This window comes from Mastomys coucha, unplaced genomic scaffold (genome assembly GCF_008632895.1).
Source record: "Mastomys coucha isolate ucsf_1 unplaced genomic scaffold, UCSF_Mcou_1 pScaffold5, whole genome shotgun sequence".
NCBI classification, from domain to species: domain Eukaryota; kingdom Metazoa; phylum Chordata; class Mammalia; order Rodentia; family Muridae; genus Mastomys; species Mastomys coucha.
The window spans coordinates 56,154,129-56,171,860 of NW_022196911.1; the positions used below are offsets into that span (position 1 = coordinate 56,154,129).

General features: G+C 52.1%; 1 protein-coding gene across 2 annotated transcripts in view; it reads left to right on the forward strand.

The window, feature by feature from the left end:
* Nucleotides 1-4,550: 4,550 nt before the first annotated feature.
* Kcnj12 (potassium inwardly rectifying channel subfamily J member 12) overlaps nucleotides 4,551-17,732 on the forward strand; it is a 48,297-nt gene continuing 35,115 nt past the window's right edge. Inside the window, exon 1 of one of the 2 annotated variants that reach the window (XM_031353529.1) lies at nucleotides 4,551-5,227. The gene's annotated coding sequence lies outside the window, so the exon portion shown is untranslated. The remainder of the gene's footprint in view (nucleotides 5,228-17,732) is intronic. The other variant, XM_031353528.1, reaches the window with a different exon arrangement.

Sequence of the window (17,732 nt, forward strand, 5' to 3'; positions counted from 1 at the left end):
CTCCCCCTCCTCCTTGTCCTCCTCCTCCCCCTCCTCCTCCTCCTTCTCCTCCTTCTCCAGATATATTTATTTTTTTATTTATATGAGTACACTGCAGCTGTTTTCAGACACACACTAGAAGAGTGTATCAGACACCATTACAGATGTTTGTGGGCCACCATGTTGTTGCTGGGAATTGAACTCAGGACTTCTGGAAGAGCAGTCAGTGCTCTTAACTGCTGAACCATCTCTCCAGCCCCCAGATCACTTCTTATCTGCTTTCCCCAGTGGCTGAGCCCTACAGGAAGCAGGGGGTGGGGGTATGAGATAGGACCTGATGGGAATAGGAAGGATCTCAGAGAAAGGTCCTAAATCCAGGCTGTACTTAGATGGTGAAGTTTCGCAGCCTGGACAGGTGCCTTGAAACCCCTGTCTCTTGATGCCTGTGAGTTTGGCCAGAGCATGGTAGAAAGGCCCAGCCTTCAGCCTGGTCGCTAACTGCTGTGTCCTGTTAGCAGCTGCTCCTCACAGTCATAGCTCCAGAGGAGCAGGAGTAGGGCCTAGCTCTGCATAGGGAAGCAGTCAGCCGCTGACTCTGCTGGCTGATCGATGTTTGCTTCCGGACAGGTGGGAGGGACCATGAACTCGCTGTCCTATTCTCTGCGTGGTAATGGTTCCTGAAGTTTGTGACTCAAATCCATGCTTTTGGCTCAGCCAGAAGTCCACGGTTACCTGGCAGGGGAAGGGCATGTTTGTATGTGATGACATGTAAGATTCCCCCATAGCTCTCCTGGAGGCAAGGTCCCTATCCTTGCTCGGCTTCCATCTGTCTAACTGGGGTGGGATCTACCTGCCTCTCACCTCCAGTGAAGGTTGGTGGGCATTTAACTCTACCGTGTGATGCCTGGCAGACACACAGCTGGCACTGGCCATTATAACCACCCCCATTATACTTGTCAGCAGTATATATCTTGGGACAAATGGTGCTGAAGAGAGAGGCCAGTTTAAGGGCACAGCTCTTGGACCGGGGCTCTACTCTGTGGCTCACAGCCTGAGTGACAGGCCTCTTTCCACTTGACTGATTGCCTAGACTGTGGACAGAGCTCAGGCAGAATGCCCCCTTGTGTTTCTTGACTTCCCGCCCATGGTTCCTACCACAAATGCTTATCCTGATGCCCATGGGCACAGTTCTTTCTGACTCCTTAGATGGGGTATTGATCAGAGGCAGGATGAGCACTGGAGGAGGAGGCTAGGCTTGTTTCCCAGATGGTCTCTCTTTCACACATAAGCGCATGCATACACGCGCGTGCGCGCGCGCGCGCGCACACACGCATGCACTCACACACACACACTATCCCATGACCATGAAGACGATTTACATGTGTCCGTGAGCACTGAGCTGAGCAGGAGAACTGTTCCTGAGAGGAATTCTCCACTGTCCTCATCATGCTTGTTCTGAAGATGTGCCCTCATGCCCATGGTGCCTGCCCTGGTCTGCACACAAGGACCTGTCTCTGGTCTCATAGAACCGGTGTGACAATCAGGGAGGTGAACAAGAAGCCAGATTCCTGGAGAAAAAGGCAAAGCAAGAAAGGGGAAGTGGGGCTGATCTTTCCCAGGGGAGTCTTGAGATCCCCTGAAGGAAAAGCAACAGGAGAAGCAACACTCCTGCCTGGAAGAGGAGCTGTCGGCCAGGACAGGATCAGGCTGGTGGTGGCTAGTATACCTGGAGGGGAGAATGGAGCAGGTGGAGGGCAGAGGCTAGGCCAACGTCTAAGAGGGGCAGAAGAAATCCTATCCTTGGAGAAGGTGTTCTTGAGGAGTGCCAGTTGCTGCCAGGCCAACAAAGACACTGAGGAAGGAGCTCTTGGTCTCCACAGGAGTTGGTGGTCAGAGCTGCTGCCAGCTGCTGGGCAGAGGGCCTGCCGCTTCCGACTGCTTCTTATGGAGGCAGCCTACCGAAGCCTTCGGGGGCGTTTCTCTGGATGGCTTTGCTGTTCTTGCTGTCCTCATGTCAACGAAGGGTTTCCAAATAAGCTGATGGCTTCCTCTGGCTGCCCCAGCCTGAGGCTCTAAGTGCACACAGGCTTTTGGCTGAGAGAATGGACAGGACCCCAGCTATAGCCTTGTCCAGGAGGATTCTCTCAGATTGAGGGACAGTCCCACAGGCCCCCTGGGGATGTATGCATGCATAGGACAACTTATCTCTGTGCCGTTCAAGGCAGAAATTGTTTTTCTGTGCTTGTAGCCACTCATGCTTTACAAAGAAGGAAGTGGGGCTCCAGTGAGAAATGTGTCCTTGGGCCCTGTGCTGGGAGCAGTTGTGTTGAGGCTGGGTACATTCTAGAACATCCCTCTCTCAGCTCTGAAGGGATGCAGGATGTCTTAGAGAGAGTCTCCTGTATGGCTGTCCTCTGTCCTGTGTCACTGTATCTTGAGCATGGGTGTGCTTTCCATAGAGAGGCTATGGCCATGAGCCTGGTAGAAGACTCACGATGTTCCCAGAAAGAGATTGGATTTTGATTAAGAAATGAAATTGGTCCCTGCCTGTAAGCTGGAGGGAAGGATGGGACATCCAGAGTGCAGTGCTTGTGGGAGTCGGGGCCATTTCTCTGGTGGGTCTTTCTTGTTAGGTAACCTTGGACAAGACACTGTTTCTATCTGTGAAATGTGGCTGATAAATGGGTGGGGGGAGACTCACACCCCTGGCTTTACACAGGTTTCTGAGGCCCTTGCCCAGATAAGCAGCCGAGTTTGGCTGTTTATGTGCATGTATGCTCCACCCTAAGACTCCCTTGAACTCATAATAGGAACTAAGATCCTAGACCCAATGGAGCCCTATAGTGTTCTGTCTGCTTTCTAGTACACCAGCATGCTGTGAGCTCTTTGGGGTGTCTGGTGGAGACCCCTGAGTGCCTAGAGAAGCTCTTCCTGAGAGGGTAGAGAACCTTGTAGGCAGGGGCTATTTCCCCTTACTCCTGCCTATGGCTGCTGTGTTCTGGACACCAGGGCTGGGTAGAGTAGACCAGGGGCATCTGAGCCATTTTTTCTCCTTGTTCACTCAGGAGAAGGTAGAAATCAGGACACCATGTGCCTGTCCAAGGCAGGCTGGGGTCCTGGGAACCTGGGAGTGGAGTCCCTGGGGATACCCATTTTCTCTCTATTGTAGTCTTTAATACTGACTAGACAGGAAGGCATGGCCATCTGAAGAACATGCTTGGTTCTGAGACCCTCCTCCTCTACCACCGTGCAACTAGATAAGCAACTCTTTCTCCATGAGCCTCAGTGTCTTTATTTGTAAAGTGGGTCCACGGATCATATGGCCTCCCAGAGGATCGTGATGGCAGCAGTCACCCCAACTATGTCCCTGGCACAGAGGCCAGCACAGATTGCTCGAACACCCAAGCCCCACCAGCTGCTTGACTCAGCACCCCCTCCTCAGCTTAAGACCTGTACATAGACTCATCTCATTTAACCCTCACCCCAGCCCCAGAACTCAGGGAGCTCCATAATGCCCATGAGACCACTGGGAATCCAGAGACCCGAGGGACGCTGTGCCTTGCACTCAGGGTTGCTCAGTTGAGGTAGGATAAGTGTAACCTGAGGCAGGAGAATTTTCTGGAGCCTCTGGGGCCTGGATGAGGAGTTGGCTCCCTGGAGTTGGGCTGGTGGGTTTTGCAGAGCTCTGAAGAAGCTTCCAGAGCCCGGGCATCTGGGTGGCCAGAAAGTCGTGGTTCTTGGCTAGGATCCTGCATCTAGTGTCTCTGCTATTCAAATGCATAATTATATTTCACATTATGGAGGAGCTGGAGACCAGGGGGCTGGGGAGTTTTGTGAAGCTTGCGTTCTGCCTGTAGACCTGCCTTCTTGGCCTGATTCTTCAGTGTTAGGGTTGAGCTGGGGGTCAGCCCTATGATAAAATGGGATTTCCCTGAGGCCAGCTAGGATCTGTCTGCCAGGCTGAAAGGTCCAGGCTCTGCAGGAGGCAGAGACACGAGGCCCAGACAATAGGCTCCAGGAGACTGGGAGAGGAGAGTACCAGGGGTGCCTTCCAGACAAGAGTGGGCAAGGGGAGGGGAGTCATATGGAATCAAATCAGCAGAGAGGCCAGAAGGAGGAGCACAGAAAAAGCAAGAGATGAAAGCTGAATACAACACAAGATGGGAAGAAGCGATATGGTGTTAAAGAGGGTGGGGTGTGCCTGTGACCCTGTGCTTGGTGTGTAAGGGGAAGGAATGCGTGAGCTAGGAAGCGTGCCAGTGTGGATGTGTTGACTGAACTCACCACATCTTGTACATTTGTGGACTATGACTTCACCTGTGCACCTTAGCCAACGCGCTCCTCGTCACATGCATTTTGTGCAGGTGTCGCCTGAGCTTGGTATCCTGCTGTGTGCAGCCCGTCCAGATTCCCCTGCCTGCCTGTAGTCTGAGTATTACATGCTCTCCATGCACCTGTGTGTGCGCGTGTCCCCGGGAAGATGTGTGTGTATGGGTGTGTGTGTGTGTGCCACGCGCGTGCGCGCGTATGTGTTCGCGCGCGCGCGCTCCAGTGCGCAAGTGGCTGGTGCGTGTGGGGGACAGCTGGGGCCAAGAGGGGCCACCGGGCCAGGCCAGGGCGGTGGTGGGCGGGATCAGCGGCGCCGCGGCGCAGGGCGGGCGTGCTTTTGGCGGAGAGTTGGAGGAGTTACCGAGCTGGGCTACTGTGGCAGCGGGGCGCGGAGCTGGGTGCGCGCAGAGCTTCTGCCTCCCGCCGCCTCCTCGCCCTCCATTCCTCGTTCCCCGTCTTCCCCCGGCCACGCCGCGACTGCGCTGCCACTGACTCCCTGGGAACGGTCGACGGGGGAGGGTGCCCTGTACGATCGAAGCCCGCTGGGAGGTGCAGAACACCCACACCCGGCTCAGGGGAGCGCGCCCGGCCCTGCCCGGGATCAGATAACTGCGGCGGGGGAGGGGGTGGGTCGGCGGTTCTTGTCGCGGGACTGAGCGACAGAAGGCAGCGGCGAGCCCGGAGCGAGCGCCGAGTGGCTGGGGGCGCCGTCTGGGCGTGCGCCCCCGACCTATGGCTGGCTGGTGGCACCCAGCGCCCGGGAGCGACGCGCCCCTCGGCGTGGAGCGCTCCCAGGGGCTGCGCTGAGGCGGCGGCAGCAACGGTGGCAATGCAGCCAGCGCAGCGGCGGCCGGGACCGGGAACGGCCGCGCGGAGCTTGGAGGACGCGGGACGCGCCGCGCCCCGGCCACTGACCGAGGTAAGAGCGCGGCCACGGGCGCACGGCCCACCCGTTCAGCACCCAGTTTCCCGCAGACAGCTTCCCGCCCGGGGTGAGCGAGGGGTGGTGCAGCAACAGGGAAGGTGAGGCAGAAGAGCTCCTTCCGTTCCCTTTTCTCCTTTCCCGTGGTGAACCACCAGATGAAATGCTGACAGAGAGCTTTTCTTCCCCTGCCATGTTTCGGGCTACAGCCACAAGGGAACTTTGCTCCGTGCTAATGCCTTTCTCAGGGTGGATATGTGTGTTGCGGGGGCGGGGGCGGCTCTCGGAAACTTTGAGGAGCTCTTGATTTCTTCCCCTCTGCCGGCTAGATTGAGGGGGCTCGTAAGGCAGAGGGCGGAGCCACTTTTGCGCTCGGCATCGGTCCTAGGCGTGACCTTACCCGAGAGACCTGTGATCAAGATGGGGTACAGAGTGAGTGCACAGGTTTGGCTAGCGACCTGAGAATGCTCCCTGCTAAGACCTGGGATCTTTGGAGTCATTTCTTTCCCACCGCCTGTGCAGTAATGGAGTAAAAATATTCTGGAGGTGGTTCTTACATCCATCTAGTCTGCAAGTCCAGAGCACCTTTTGCTTCTTAAATTTGGTCTTGAGAAACCCAAAGGGGCTCAGGGCAAAGGGTCTCTCCTAGACGCTCAAGTCTATTCTGGTGTCCTGTGGGGAACTGCACCCTTTGGAAGAGGCAGCTGAGATGGAGAGCCTCTGAAGAGCCTTGGGGGAGAGCGGGAGAGCTGAGGCCCTTGACACGGTCCCTGCCTTAATTTGTGCACATGTCCTGTGAATTCCTTAGAGTTCACAAGAAAGTGTCACTTTGGTGGAGGCCTCCAGTTCTAGGAGGTTCTGCGGCACCACTGCATAGACCTAGTGGGATTGGGGCTGCCCCTTTGGCCATCCCCAGAGTGTGATACTCTTTGGCCCTTTCTAGTTTCTTCCTTACTACCTGTACCCAAGCCTGAAGCTGGCAGTAAAGAACTAGGGACTTTCTGGCCTTAGCATCCACCTCCTGAGCACTGGTGAGAGGCTTCGGCTGGCTGGATTGCCTAGGTGCCCACATGCTCACTGAAATCAGCTGCCGCCTCCTCCAAGGTGGGAACCCACAAGGCTTAGGCTTGCAGGCTTTACACACTCTTCGAGAGATAAGCAAAAGGCGGCCCTGGCTGCTGTCCCACCCGACTAGCCTCCAGCCTGGCACTGCACTAGGTGGCTGATTTGGGACCCCCTCACCAAAATCGGCCTGCGAACAGGAGAGGGTCAGGGAGGGAAGGCAGATCTGAGTACCAGCTCCTCCTTGAATATTCCTTCCTCTGTATTCCCAGGAGAACCCCTTCAGGGCCTGTAGGGGAACCCCAAAGAGACTTCTCAGCGAAATCATCCGTTGTGTTCAAGGGGTCCCTCTGGTTAGTCAGGAGACGCAAGGGTCTCTCATAGCAGGTGACCCTGGATAAGCTGAGCCACTTGTGAGAATAAATGCATAGCTGTGGGCATGTGACCCACCAGACCAGCTTCAGCATAGCGGGAACAGGGAGAGAGGCTCAGGCATCCTTAGGGACAAGTAGGTTGTCCTGGTGTGCTGGACCATCTTCTTCATTGAGACACTGCTATAGGCATACAGAAAATACCTTGTAAATACAGTGTCCACACGGGACTGACATCTGTATATGTCAAGCCCTAATTGTTCCCCTCTGTCTTGGATTGGGTGGGTACAATGGGGTGATGGATATGTCCTCTGTCGTTGGGCTCTCTAGGCAAGGTCCCCTGTAGATGTGTGTCTAGTGGAGAGAGGTTTAGGAGACTGTGCTGTGTTGGGAGAGCTATCTGTGGCAGGTGCTTCCAGAGCCATGCAACATGTTAGGGCGAAGCAGAAGGCTTGTCTCGTTTTTCCCAAATCAGAAAGCTTTCATACCAGGACTCCTGTGTTTCTCTCTGTTCTGCCCTAGGCAGGACAAGGCAGTACTGAGTGGGCCTCTTATAGTGAACAAACATGGCAATGAATAATGGTAAAAACCCTGGCCACAGTAGCACCTCTAGGCTCTGCGACACGGGCCAGTACAGCCTGCAGGCAGTTTCCTCTGGCTCAGCCAGGCCTCCGGTGCCGGGGGCCATAGTTGGTATGACCAGTCATGGCACCCAAAGGCCTTGGCACTAAGCTATTGTGGAAGTGACTGCGTCATCAGTCTCAGCCATCTCTGTGGTCCTTGCCAGCCCCTGGGCAGGGTCTGCTAGTGTTCTGTAAGGTTTGCTCAATAGTCACTCTCAATTCCCTGATCCTGACTCCTGCTCTGGGCAAGACCCTTCCTGCAACAGATGCAGCTGGGCCTGTGGCTGGTCCGTGTCCAGGGCTGTGCTGTGAGTGAAACATGGGCACAGTTACCCCTCCCCTGTGGACTGTCATTGGAGTCCTGCCAGAGACTGACACTAAGGAGAGGCAGACAAGGGGCAGCTTATGGACAGCAGGAGAGGGAGGCTTAGCCTATGTCTCGGGAGGGTTGCCTGGGAGCGGAGGGCAAGGGGGCAGACGGCAGGGAAAAACAGTAGATAAAGCAAGAGTGAAGGGAGCTGTCTGGGACTGGGCTTCAGGCATGGCTGCTGATGCTTCAGAGAAGCTGTGGTGACGAAGGGGCTTTTCCAGAGGAATTGGCCCCAGGAAGGAGTTGAGGGCCCAGAGCTGGGCCAGCTAATTTAATTTGTTAATGGCCTGCCAGTGCAGAAGCTTGTATTATCTCCATTATATGGATGGAAACGGAGGCCAGGAGGTGTTGGAGCTTCTGTAGTAGCCGGTGTGCTTCTGACCCAGAGCCTAGGGCCTTCCCAGGGACAGGCTGCACCTTTCTGCTGCTCACAACACAGTTACTGAGGGCGGTCTTTACCCCCAGGCGGTTTCCACTAAGCCCTAGGGCCTGCCTGCCTCCCTATCTCCCAGGAAGTAACTTCTTTGGGAGCAGACGAGCCCTGGCGTGAGGTTAGCGTTCCATAAACATTCCCTGCGGCTTCAGTGGCAGTCATCTTGTGATGTGGCCAGAGCTGTAGTGGGTGTGAGCTCTGGAGTGTCCCGCATACTGAGACAGTAAGGGACTGTTCAATAAGTCGGTTTCACTGTAGGGAAGACTTGGTTTGAGTTGCAAATGAGGGTGTTCAGGAGGTTGGTGGAGCAAGAAACACACACAGTTGCTTCTCCTGGCTTCAGTTGGCTGGATGGAAGCCCTGGGATGCCCAGGATGGAGAAGGGGGAAGAGAGCCTTTCTTTAAACATGCCTATAAGGGTATTGTAGGCTCGGCAAAACTGGGAGTCTTCAGAGGGGACCCCATGATGGAGAACTGTGGGCTTCTGGTGCCCAAGCCTTGGGAATCACGGTGAGGCCCAGTCTTCCTCTGGCTGCAAGGCGAATTGGTTAGGGAGAAGTGGGCTCTGGAGGTGGCCTCAGATGCTGGGCTCCTACTCTGGGCTGTTCCGTGTGCCCATTCTCACCCACAGAGATGTCCTAAAGCTCCAGTGTTGTGTTCCCGCTTGACTGCTGAGGAGACAACTACAGAGGCAGTGTGAGGCTGTGGGGACCTCGGAGATCCTGGCCCTGCACCCTCGTTAACCTTCCGGCCTATGGTACCAAACATGAGCCTGGCCAGCAGGCACAGGGATGGGTGCCTTTCTCAGCCGCCCCAGGAGCAGCTTTGCTCTTGCTGGGTATCAGCTGCTTCTTGATGGTGGGCGTGGCCTTGTGAGTCTGGCTTGGAAGCTCCCTAAAGTCTCTTCTAAGCTTTGGGTAGATGAAGGGTCCCTCTATTCCTCACCGGTGACCCAGTCTCTTAGAAGAATTGGAGATGGTTAGAGGATAGACAGTAAAAGGTATAGAGTGGCAGGCCATTGTGGCTCAGGTCCCTACTGTGTGCTTGACCGGCTCTGGGTGGCAGTGCTTCAGTGGTTCCAGTCTGGCCTTTCTCACTGTGTGTACTTGCTTCTGCTTCTCTTTCTGCTTTCAACATGGCAGGCCTGTGCTCCATCAGGGCCTATGCCTGTTCCCTTATCTGGACCACTCCTTCCCAGGTTTGTACAGGACCCTTTCCTTTACACGTTCATGTGCTGCCCCATGCCACTTTTCCCCTGCAGCCCTTCCCCACCACTCCTCACAGCATCGAAGCCATGCCCCTTGCCCTCCGTACCACTGCTTTCTCACTGTAGAACTCAGTGCATCTGCCCCCAGTGTTTCAGTTTTCAATTTTCTTCACAGTCTTGGGCTGTAAGCCCACAGCTGTGCCCATTGGGCCTGTGGCAATGGGCAGCGGACAGCAGGTGCTCAGTATGTACAGTGGGTGGGTGTGCCGTCTCAGCTGTCGGCTGCCTGACAGGCTGCGCTCATCTCGTCATGGCAACTGTGCTCATCTGCAGGTGAGACTACAGAGTCTCTGGTGGGGTGCCAGCGTAGTTCCTGTGTTGAGCCTGAGCTGGGAGCTGGGGCTGTGCTCTGAACCCTTGCCCTGACATCCTGCGGCTGAGCAGGAAGAGTAGTCTGGACCAGTCTGGCTGGAGCCTTTCTGGTCACTGTTGCCTGTCCAATCCTGGCTGCCCCCAGCTCAGGATAGCCCCACCCCAGCTGCTCTGGAGTAGTGAGTCTTACCGTAAGTGTGAGTGCACGGAGGCCAGCCGAGGTGACTTTTGGCTCCTTGCCATTCTTCTAGGTGGTGGGTCTTGCTCCCTGCCTCCCTATCCAGCCTGGCCCTGAGAGATGGCATGGGGCATGCTGACTCTCACTGGCCACTGGAGTTTGGGCTGTGCTTCTTACTGTCCCACGCCAGTCCCTTGAACATGACCTCCATGTTTTGTACATGTTATAGTTCTTCAGATTTGCAGTCAACAACTTAGGCTTGTCCCCTGTGGTGAAGAAAACGTCGTGACATTTTCTTGTGGTCAGTTGGTGGCCTTCCTCTTCTCTCCTGGCTATCTCCATGGCTTCTGGTGACTGGGTAGAAGGGGCTTGGGTCTTGTCATCTGAGGCTCACCTGGAGACAAAGGAGGGACCAAGGTTGAACTGGAGCCTTGGGCAATTCTCCTTCCTGGTGGGGGTGACATGGCATCCCCATTGTGGGAGTGGGTCCCCCGAGGCCAGAGAAGAGTCTCATACATAGCCTTTTAGAAGTGAGATTGGTATCTCTGCCCTCTGGCCTCTTTTTAGCTGTGTGGAGACTTGGTGATGGGGTGGGGGTGGGGGTGAATGGAAGCTAGGATGCTGGGCTATATGGGCCAGTGAGTCTGAGAGGGCAGTAGACAGGTCTAGAGAAGCTATGGGACCCAGGTCAGAGGCATGCCCTCACCCCTGCCTACCTCCTCCTCCTTCCAGCTGCAGCTCAGGCCCCCCTAAGCTGGCTGCTCCAGCCCTGCAATTCTTCAGCACTTAAAGCAAAAATAAATCACTGCCAGCAGCTGGCGTTCTGGGTGGCAGCAGTCGCACCACCCCCCTGCCCCGACCTCTGCCTCTGGGCTTCTGGTTCCAGGCCAAGGCCAACCTTCCACTCAGGCCTGTGAGAGGATGTGGAAGCCTGTAGGGGCTTGGCATGGCCTGGCGAGGTCACATGGAAGGCAGAGGCATCATTGGCCCCTGAGGCTCCAGAGTCTAGCAGGAGGGGGAGGTTCCATTTCAACTTGGTAAGAAATTGACCTGGGAGGACTGGGGCAAGCTCAGGGTGACCCGGTCACCTGGAGGTGACTCCTCTTTTGTACTACTGTCTAGCCCAGCTCTGGGCATTTCTTTTTCTTTTCTTCCATCCTTTCCCTTCTCAGAGAATCCTAGAGGTCTTGACTTGTCAAGTGCTATGACGCAGGCCCCGAGGATGTCAAATTTTAGCATCATTTATACTTTCAACAAATAGCTTTGGGCTCATGCACGTGCTGTGCCCTGTGCTGAGAGGCTGTGGCCGTGCGTGCACACAAGCCTTCCCTTGTGGGGGCCCCCATGGGGCTGGAATCTCTCAGGGCTGGGGAAGATAAAATAGACAAGCAGAGGAGGAGTCATGGACTTGGTCATATTCCTTTGTTAATTATTACAGTCTTTAATTATGGGAGTGTTGCATGGTACAATTAAATAGTAAGAGTAGAAAATGAATCCCTTCTCAGTTCTGCTTTATCTCCCCCCACATCCCCAAAATGCTCCATGTTCTCTGGGTGACTGTCTTTCTCAGTGCTTTGTAAGTGTAGCTGTCCTCTCAGTTCCTCTCCTCTTCCCCCACCCATGCATCCCTTGGTTCCCTGCTTCAGGATCCTGGCCATGTGGTACCCAGTGCCCACTGAGCCCAGGGCTCCATTCCTGTCTCCAAGATGAGGGCTGAGTCACCGAGTCTGCGGATCCCGGTTGTGGAGCCTTTGAACTTGCAGAGCCATTGAGTTCGCACATCATGGGTTCTTTGTGAAGTTTTCCCAGTCTGAGGCAGGGAACCTGGAATTGCAGAATTGGAACGGCTTAACCCCAAAGAGAGGTTCTAGGTCCTTCCTGAGATCCCAGGGGGCTTAGACCCTCTAGATTCCCAGAATTCAGGTTCAAAGAGTGTGGGGGTGCCTGGGGGCTGTGTGTTTTAATCCCCCCCTCCAATAGCTCAGCTCCCTTCCAGCCATTTAACCCCCTAGCTTCCATGTGGTCTAATCTGTCAATGCTGTGAAACTTAGGGCTAGCTTACTTAGGACCGAACAAGCCTTGCTTGGATCTGAAGGGGGAAGTGCCCACCCCTTTTTCTTAAGTCGGGGAGGTCCCTGCTTCACAGTCTGCTTTTTTCTTGACCTTCTAGAGGAAAGGCCACTGGGTCTTTTATGGTCTTCAGACAGGGTTAGTCCTCTGCCTGGGGGAGGGCTACCGATACTATGAACTCTGCCTCTGGGGTTTCCCGTCATTTGCTTGGTCCCCTGACATTCCTGAATCCTAGTTTGATGTGAAGGAAGACCCTCTTTAGAAATTGTACGATGCCCTGATTCCAGGGGAGGCGATAATGATCCCAAATGTTCTCATGGCCAAGCCTCAGTCTTCCCTCTTGTGAAATGGGCACCAATGCTTCCCTTCTCTCAAGACATCATCATTTCCTGCCCTTTGTACTTGGCTCTGTGGTCAGGGCAGGGCAGGGCAGCTTCCTCTCCTCTGTCACCCTCTCCTTTGTGCAGCCGGAGGTTTGGCCATGCCAACACCTCACCTGCTGGGTCTCAAGCTGTTGCCAACACCTGTTTGGTCAAAGCAGCCAAGACTTTCCCTGGGCCCTAGGAAACCTGAGGACCACTGTGTGTGTCCCCAGGAGCCCTTGTGGTAGTCCCACAGTGGCCCAGGCCCCCAGCCCACATGACAGAACATACCCACCATCCCTTCTCTTTGCTTTGCTGAATGTGAGCTGGACTGGGCCTGGCCAGCTCAACCATAACCAGTAGGGGTCCTGAGCGTAACCTTGTAGCAAATGCTCAGACCCACACTACCAGGCTCTGTCCTCTCCTGACCCAGATGCATCCTGCTGGCCTTCAGCCCAGCTGCAGCTGGGTCAAAACACCCTAAATAGGTAGAAGTTGAGAGGGAATAGATTTAGGGGATGGGGAGTGGTGGCAATCAGGAGTACTGGGAGCCTTTGCATGAACCTAGGCCTCAGAGGCTGCCTCTACAAGATGGAAACCCTAGAGAATGAAGGCAACCCTGTCCACATACCTTCTCTTCTGTCTGGGTCAGGGGTGAGGCCCCTGGAGAAGGTAGAAGTGAACAGCAAGGAGCACAAGCCCCAAATTGGTTTGGGTGCTGCTGTGTTGGGGAGGGGGTTGGTATATTATGGCCTGAGCCTCTTATCTAGAATGCTGGGCTTCAACCTGCATTGAATTTCAGAAGTGTTTTTCAGGTTTTGGAATATGTGTGATAAGAATGTCTTGGGGAGGGGACCTGCACATGAAATCCAAGTGTATGTGGGGTTTTTTTTCCAACTATAACTTATATACAGAGTCTGAATGCGAATAGATTATTTTTTTGTGTGTGCAAGCTAAGTTTTTGTGATAAGGAATTTTCTTTGTTATTAGATCTCTCTTTCTCTCCCTCCCTCCCTCCCTCCCTTCCTCCATCTCTCTGTTCCTCTCTCTCTTCTTGGTTAGGGATGCAATCTAGGGTCTCATGAATGGTAGACAAGTCCTCTCGCCATTGATCTATACCTCCAGAACCAGAAAAATAAAATCTTAAAACACAAAAAACCAGGTCAACAAGATGAATCAGTCCATAAGGCACTTACCATGTAAGCCTCAACCCCCAGAACCCATTTAAAGATGGAAGAGAAAGGTGGTGACTGAAATTTGTCCTTTGACCTTTATTAGTGTGCCACGGTACACATATGCACACACACATCACAGCCACCACCACCACCATTTAAAAAGAAAGAAAAAATGTACTTTGGGGCAGTAGCCTTTGGAAACACATGGCATTAGGGTTCTGTTTTGGTTTTTGCTATTTCCCATGTGTGAGTCTTTGGCAGATGGCTCTGCCGCTCTGCCCAGTCTCCCTTTGGGAGCACAGAGACAGGAATGGCCCTCTCTTTCTGGAGTGGTTTTGAGCAATCTGAATTCATACATAACATAGCTTGGGAACATGGAAGGGTATGGGCAATCTTCCTTCCTTCCTTCCTTCCTTCCTTCCTTCCTTCCTTCCTTCCTTCCTTCCTTTTTCTCTTTCTTTCTTTCTTTCTTTCTTTCTTTCTTTCTTTCTTTCTTTCTTTCTTTCTTTCTCTCTCTCTCTCTTTCTCTCTCTCTTTCTTTTAAATTTTTAATTTTATGTGCATTGGTGTCTTGGTGCATGTATGTCTGTGTGAGAGTGTCAGATCCTCTGAATCTGGAGCCACAGACAGTTGTGAGTTGCCATGTGGGTGCTGGGAATTGAACCTGGGTCCTTTGGAATAGCAGCCAGGGCTCTTAACTGCTGAGCCATCTCTCCAGCTCTAAAATATTACTTTCTGTGGCAAGATGGTTTTGAGATTTGCCTGGTATTTCAGGCAAGAGGCTGAATTTATGCTTAGTTAACTTCCTCATCCTGATGTGTTAACTTTCTAGATCTCCATCCAGCCCTGGCTGTCACTGTGCCTGGGCCCTCTAAATAGCAGGTTCTGGGAATGACTCAGCTAGGTTGAAGGGAATATTTATTTCTTTGTGATTTTGAGAGCCCACCTGGTGTCACATCAGTATAGGGCCACCTCAGCAGAAGCTTATGCATACCACAGCCACCTGATGCTTTATTTGACAACACAACTTTTGACAGCAAGGACTTTCAGTTCCCTTGGTTTCAACATCATCCAGGATGGCATCTTCCTATGGCTCATGCTCAGAGTTAGCTCAGAGATCTGTTCTCAGATCTTCATCCTACCCTACTGGTTGGTCAATAAGTCAGGTGGTTAGTTCTTGCCACCATGTCTCTCTTCTTGTCCTTCTGGGTCATCACAGCTGACTCAAAGAGCAGAGAACTGCTACTCCTTTGCAGATTCCAAAACCAACGTGTAGTGAGGCTGTGCGGTGACCAGCTTGCCCCCTCTGTTCTATGTGCCCAGTGCCCAAGACTGATATCCCTGGTTTTCTCCAAAGCCCATTGTCATTGGACTCGTGACCCAAACTATTTCCTTGCCTGCCACTAGGCATGTCCCTGTGGATATGTGCTGAATTGATAATGCCAGGCTATTACAGGATATTTGGGGACTTTAGCATGTACATGGTGCCAGTGTTTCTTGAGAAGTGGTATGACATCTCCCTGAGAGTTGGCATCTAAAGATAACCATGGAATGACTGTTACCAGATCTGCTGGTGCTGGGCACTGTGCTCAATGCTTCCAGATGTTATCTCATTTAATTATCGCATTAAGCTCAGTGCCCTAGACAGGCTAGGGATGAGGCTGCGGAGGCAGATGGTTAATCCAGATGTCAATCAACATCCAAAAGTCATGAAGAGAGGTCTGTGTCTGAAGAGAAGCCTGAAGAGTGCTGTGGGCTGGTGGGAGGTGCTTAGCCTGAGATCTTCTCTCCGGATGTTAGACATCCTGCTTAGCTGGGAGTAGTAGTGCTGGCCGTGAGCACCATAAACTGTACTGGCCCAGATTTAAGTGGGGGCTGTCCCGTTTTTGTGTGACTTGAAGCTAGCAGTGTCATCTCTCTAAGCCTCAATTCTGTACTCTGAAAATAGGGCAAAACCTCCCTTTCACACTCATAGTTCCAGAGGAGTGCTCGGCCACACCTTAGACCTGTTTTAAAATTCAGGTTGGTAGAGGACCATTTCATAGGTAGAGAAACTAAGGCTTCAACTAAACTGTCAGGGATCATACTCAGCCTGAGTGATCTGAGGTTTTTCATCCCCCTGTGGTTCCAACTTCTGAATGTAGGCTGGTCTGGTCAGCTTCGTCCTTGCTCTGGATGAGGCTGGGGGACAGACAGACCATTTCTTGGGCCCTTTTGGGCTGGGATCCTGGGGCAGGGCCATGGCTGAGGTCAAGGCCTTATGCAAGTTTCTCAGAGTACCTCTGATAACTATGTTCACATGGCAGATGCTGAGTTCTCCAAATGCTCCACATCCTGGGAGCCATTTGGCCTTGACAGCTGTGCTCCTAGACTCTGGCTGTGGAAGACAGGCACAACAGGCTTTTCAAGAATTTGTTTACAGAGCCATGATGCCCTGGAATGCCATGGGGTGAGGGCTTATGGACAAGTTTCTTTAACTCTTCCCACCTGGGGCCACTTTTACCCAAGACATTTTCTTGTGACCCTGGGTATAGAGGTATAGCAGACGGGCTAAGCATTTATTAGTAATAAATCATGAAGAAATAAATTTTAAAACAACCCTTTCAAATACATGTAGCTTCATCATTTAATAAAGACTAAAATGAATTTGCATACTAATGAGATGGACATACTTGATTTTACATAGATAATTAAATCCTAGCTGAATATTGGAGACTCTAGGTCATAGAGTATCTACAACATTTTTCAGAGTTGATAGATATTTTGATTTTATAAATGTCAGTGCTGAGAATGCTTTCGTGCATAAATACAGGGTACAAAATGGCACAAGTATATTTAGGGTCATTTCAGGAATGGGTGAAAATTCTGCTCTGATCTCAAGCCAAAATTAATTTTAACTTTTTAAAAAATAACATTCAATGGTTTAATTTGAAACAGGGTCTCACTGCACAGCCCTGGCCGGGGATTCCTAATAGACCAGGTTACCCTTCAAATCACAGACATCCATCTGTTTCTATCTTCTGAATACAGGGATTAAAGTTGTGTACTACCATGTCTGGTAGCAATTTTTTTTTTTAAAAAAAAGATATACGACAGTTGTAAGCCACTATTTGAGGGCCAGGAGCTGAACCCAGGCTCTGTATAAAAGTAGCAATTTCTCTTGAACTGCCGAGCCATCTCTACAGCCCTGCCTGGTGACAACATTCAAAATCAAACACAGTACAATCTGCACAAGTTACCTCTCTGCTGCTGTGATCGAATGCCATGACTGAAAGCTGCTTAAGGAGGAGTTCGTTTTAGCTTCTGTTTGTAGAGGGCACATCATGGCCATGCAGCAGGAAGCTGTGTGAAAGAGAACCAGAAATGGGGTGAAACTGTAAACCCCACAAGCCTGCCCCAATAGAGTATGTTCTTCAGCAAGACTCCACCAACTAAAAGCGACATAACCTCTCCAAACAGTGCCACCAACTGGGAGCCTCTGTGCAAACATGAACCGATGGAGACATGTCTCATTTAAACCACCATACAGCAAAGGTATAATAATTATATGCTGATAAATATAATAAGAAAATATTTAAAGTCTTTGTTTTCTACTATGTTTCTGTAAGAGTAGGACATTGTGTGCATTAGAACCACTGACGTTCATTGCATGCACCTGAGCCAAGGTGTTTTGAGCAGTGTTTTGTGGGTGCTGTGTGGCTCCATGCTGGGTCAGCATGAGATGTTCAGAACTGAGGCTGCAGTGAAGTCGTGCAATGGAGCATGGAAGTGCACTGCATGAATACCTAGGATTCATGACATGCTGGCTTTGAACTGAGTTTCGATCATTGCATGTTCAAAATACTATTGCCATTTTTTGGGACCCTACATTGAGTAACCATATGGGATTTCAATGTACAGTTTAAGAATCTAGTACTTAGGAGACAACTGAGTTGTTGGTCATCCATCCATCCATCCACTCACCTTCCCACCCACCCTCCCATCCACCCATCTATCAACCCATCTACCCACCCCCACTCCCTATTCACATATATAGATACATACATGCACATACATATACACACATATACACACCTGACCCCCATCCATCCACCCATCTATCTACTCCCACTCCCTACATACATACATACATACATACATACATACATACATACATCTGACCCTCATCCACCCATCTATCTACCCACCCCCACTCCTTACGCACATACATGCATACATGAACATACATACACACATACATATGCACACATGACCCCATCCACCATCCATCTATCCACTC